We start from the raw sequence: 4,789 nt of genomic DNA on the forward strand, positions 1-4,789 counted from the left end.
TATCATATCATATAAAATCAAATGAGACAGTGTATCATATTATGTGACATCAAAACCGAGTTTCTCAACATTCTCCCCTTTTTGATGATGACAAAATATGCTCCCCCTGTCAAAAAGACATTATGCATAGAAATAATAATATGATAAAAAAGTGAAATAATGTTTAAAGAGAGAATATTTCTCCAATAATGGAGACAGGTTTTCTCCCCCTTTGTCATGGACAAAAAGGAAGGGATCAGAGTAAAAGAGTTATTACAGACCAAATATTACAGTCCAAAATATTGAAAAATTATTACAGATAAAAAAATGAGTTTATCTCGAAGGTGGAGGAGGTGAATGTGTTCGGTCGGCACGATTCCGCTTGCGAGTCTGCTGCAACAGGGCTTGATTACGAAGGATTCGATCCTGAGTTTGCTCGATATCCATCATAGCAGAAAAGTAATTGAAGGAGGATGTTGGATCTGCTTCATCAGAGCCGGGCATGTGCAGGGACCTTAGATTGAAGGTGGTTCCATCAAGGACTTGCGAGGGACGGAGGATGACTTCGTTGTGAAGTGGTACTTGGAAGTATTTGAGAATGGGAGTTATGAAACACCCAAAAAGAAGAGGCTCGAATTTCTGATAACAAATAAAAAGGTCAAAAAGAATGGATGACCAGTTTATCGGAAGAGAAGAAAAGATTGCGTAGATAAGAAGAGAGATTTTTCGAGGAACTAATCCCTGGCGGGGACGCTTGGGATAGATGTTGTGGAGAAGAATCTGGGCAAGAAGTTGAGCGTGAGGTTGGAGATTCCTCATGTGCCACGGAAGTTGCTAGCAGTTGGTGCAGAGAAGTATTTTTCGAAGTACCGATCGGTCGATTGGTACTATGGTGTTAAGGTCGGTACCAGTGGAAGGTAGGTTTAGAATTCTACCTAGGTCGGAAGCATCGAAAATCATCAGCTGTCCTCGGACATTGCTGGTGATTGAGGTATGTTCATGATCAGTAGAGAAGTTGGTATAAAACAGTCGGACTAGTTCGGGATAATAGGCAGCTGGGGATGAAGATCCTATTAGAAGTTTGAGTTCAGGGAGATAGGTGTCTAAGTCAAAGAGCATGAAGTCGTCAAAGTTGACCAATTTACCTTCATGAATGGGGTGAGAGCATAGTAAGTTGTAAGTGTGAAACAAGTCTGGATACCTTAGATCTGCTGCTGTAATCACATTGTTGGAGGAGGAAGAGGCCATTGCAAGAGTTTGAAAAAAAAGAACTAAGGAGAGCGAGTTTGAAGAGGGTAATAGTGTGTAGGAGAATTGATAGATACGAGTGGAATTGGTATGGTTTTAACCAATCCATTAAATAGAAGAATGACAATAATTTAGATATGTTTTGAATGACATTTGGAAGTGAGTGATTTTTAGAATTTAATCAAATAAGGAAATCCGTGAGTAGTAAGTTAAGAGGCTTGTGAATGACAAATCAAATCAAGATTGGAGGATAGTGTATTATATTTGAGAAGAAGTCAAGGAGGACATGGTTTTGAATTATTCTTTTATATAAGAAAGAATTATCATGTGAGAGTTTTATCGAATTGTGAGTTTGTGTCATGTATGGAGTGACTTGATGTGTGATAAAGCCAAAAGAGTGAATTTTTCTATGGTTTTTAAAGATTTTCGAGAGATAAGGTGAAATAATGGCCTAATAAAAACAAATATCCTTTTATAAGATGTTTTTACTTTATGGAGAGTATACGTGAAGAATGTGTTTGGAATAAGACAAATAGAGATGTGTGAGTGACATAAGATGAAGTTTTTCTTGAGGAAGTTTTTAATGAGTCTTGATTGGAGAGAAAGATATACAATATGAAAAAGGTCATGATTGCTAAAGACGATAATTGATTGTACATAGGCTAAGATATAGTAGATGATATAGTAAAAAATTAGCAACAAAAATAGTAGATGATAAGTTGTATATTTTACGTGAAATGTAGCAACAAAAAGATCGATGGATAAATAATCAAATTTTGACCCAAGTTTTAGAGAAGTATATTGAAAGGACAAAGAAAGAGATATATCATTTGAATATGAGGAATATACTATTTTGTTGAAGATCGGCTAGCCTATCGTGAGAGAGAGGAGTGATAATGATGGAAAGAAGAAGATATTGTGATTAGACATAAAGTTGTTTTGAGAGAAACAATGAGAAACTCGTGAAGAGAGATAGAGAGAGAGAGAGAGAAAAAGTGAGCAATGATGGCCTACTAAAACAAGAAACAAGTGGGTGTTATTAAAATATAGTGCATGGGTTGAAGTGTAGAAGATTGTTATTCGTATGAGGGGTTTTCACAAGAGGACAAAAGGTGATGAAAGGATGTTATGAGATGAGTGATATGAAAGAGTGTCATAATACTTATATTTAAAGAAGGTAGTACTCATGGGTATGCGTGGAGGAGGATAGGACAAAGTGTGATTATTAATGTGTACTTGAAAGGTGACAAAATGAAAGACATAAAGAATGTGTTGTTATTCATAGAAGTTTTGGTTTGAGGAACAAGGTTTTGAAGGAATTCGATTGAAGGAGTTCATAGTTTCTTTAGGAAAATAGTAAAGGAGTCAAAGTTATGAATGGAGATTCAAATCGTATGTGTGAGAGAGAGAAAAGTAACTAAAGTAACTATATAGTAAAAAGAAAGTCAAGTTATGAGAAACAATAATTATGAAAGTGATGTAAAAGATGATATGACAAGAGGTAGAATGTACTTTGACATGAAGTTTCAACTTTTTAAGGCAATTTGTGGTATTCGAGACCCTTAGAAATGATTCTTTTGTAAACCAAAAAAAATGTGAAAGGAAGACACGATTATTAAAATTTTTAAAGTTCTTTTATTATCCTTATTAAGATGAATTTAGTAAATATTATGAACTCGAGTGAACTTAATATTTTAGTTTTATATATCATTCAATTTACATATACCTAGCTCTCTTCTTATTCTTATAAAATCTTCATTTTATAAAGGTTTAGTAAAGATGTCTGCTAGTTGTTTATCTGTGGGTATAAATTCTAGTTTAATTATATTATTTAAGACTTGTTCTCTTAGAAAGTGATGTCTAATTTGAATGTGTTTAGTTCGAGAATGTAAAACAGGATTTTTGGAAAGGTTTATAGCACTTGTGTTATCACATAAAATAGTTGTATTTTCGAATTTTAAACCAAAATCTTTCAAAGTTTGTTTCATCCATATGACTTGTGTACATGCTAGGCTAGCAGCAATGTATTCGGCTTCAGTAGTTGATAAGGATACACAGTTTTGTTTCTTACTGAACCATGATACTAGTGAGTGCCCTAGCATATGACATGTTCCACTTGTGCTTTTTCTGTCAGATTTACTTCCAGCAAAGTCAGCATTGCTGTATGAGATTAGATCAAATGTAGAGAATTTTGAATAGAATAATCCAAAATCAACTGTGTCTTTTAAATATCTCATTATTCTTTTTACAGCTTTAAGATGTGATTCTTTTGGATTTGACTGAAATCTAGCACACAAGCAAACACTGAACATAATATCTGGACGGCTAGCAGTTAAATAAAGAAGTGATCCTATCATACCTCGGTATACCTTTGTATCAACAGACTTACCATCTTCATCTTTGTCCAAAACAGTAGTAGTGCTCATAGGAGTAGATTTTGATGCAGTTGAGTTCATGTTGAACCTCTTCAGAAGTTCACGAGCATACTTAGATTGATTGATGAAAACTCCATCCTTGGTTTGCTTGATATGCAGTCCAAGAAAGTAGGTGAGTTCTCCCATCATGCTCATTTCAAATTCTTTTTGCATGGACTTAGAAAAATCTTCACAAAGAGTGCTGTTAGAAGATCCAAAGATGATGTCGTCGACATATATTTGAACAATTAGGGTATGATTATTCACTACTTTAACAAATAATGTAGAATCTGCTTTGCCAACAGAAAAACCAGTTTTTAATAAAAAAGTTTTAAGCCTGTCATACCAAGCACGAGGTGCTTGTTTTAAACCATATAAAGCACGTTTGAGTTTAAAAACATGATCTGGGTATTGTTCATTTTCAAATCCTGGAGGTTGTTTTACATAAACTTCTTCATTTATAAAACCATTTAAGAAAGTACTTTTAACATCCATTTGATATAATTTGAAATCCATATAGCTTGCATATGCTAAGAGCATTCTAATAGATTCAAGTCTAGCAACAGGAGCAAATGTTTCATCAAAATCAATACCTTCCTCCTGGTTGTATCCTTGAGCTACTAGTCTGGCCTTGTTTCTTATAACATTACCTGCTTCGTCTAGCTTGTTTCTGAAGATCCATCTTGTCCCAATGATTGGATGATCCTTTGGTCTAGGTACAAGATCCCAAACATCATTTCTTTGGAATTGATTCAGTTCTTCAGTCATGGCTAGCATCCAGAACTCATCAATGATGGCTTCATCAATCTTCTTTGGTTCAAGTTGAGAAATGAATGCCATGTTTGCAATCCGTTCTAGCTGAGCTCTAGTTTGAACCCCCTTTGTTAGTTCTCCTAAAATCTGCTTTTGAGGATGATCTTTGATATCGACAAAGGTTCTTTGATGATCATCTTCATTAGACTTAGCTGTGTTATCTAAAAATAAATCTGTACTTTCAACATCATCATCATTAGTTTGTATATGAACAGATTGATCAATAGATTCACAAAAACTAACATGCATAGATTCTTCAATAGTATTATGACTCTTATTGAAAACTCTGTATGCTTTACTATGACTTGAATATCCTAAGAATATGCCTTCAACAG

The sequence above is a fragment of the Nuphar pumila genome, chromosome 8 (assembly GCF_984573655.1).
Source record: "Nuphar pumila chromosome 8, dmNupPumi1.hap1.1, whole genome shotgun sequence".
Lineage (NCBI taxonomy): Eukaryota > Viridiplantae > Streptophyta > Magnoliopsida > Nymphaeales > Nymphaeaceae > Nuphar > Nuphar pumila.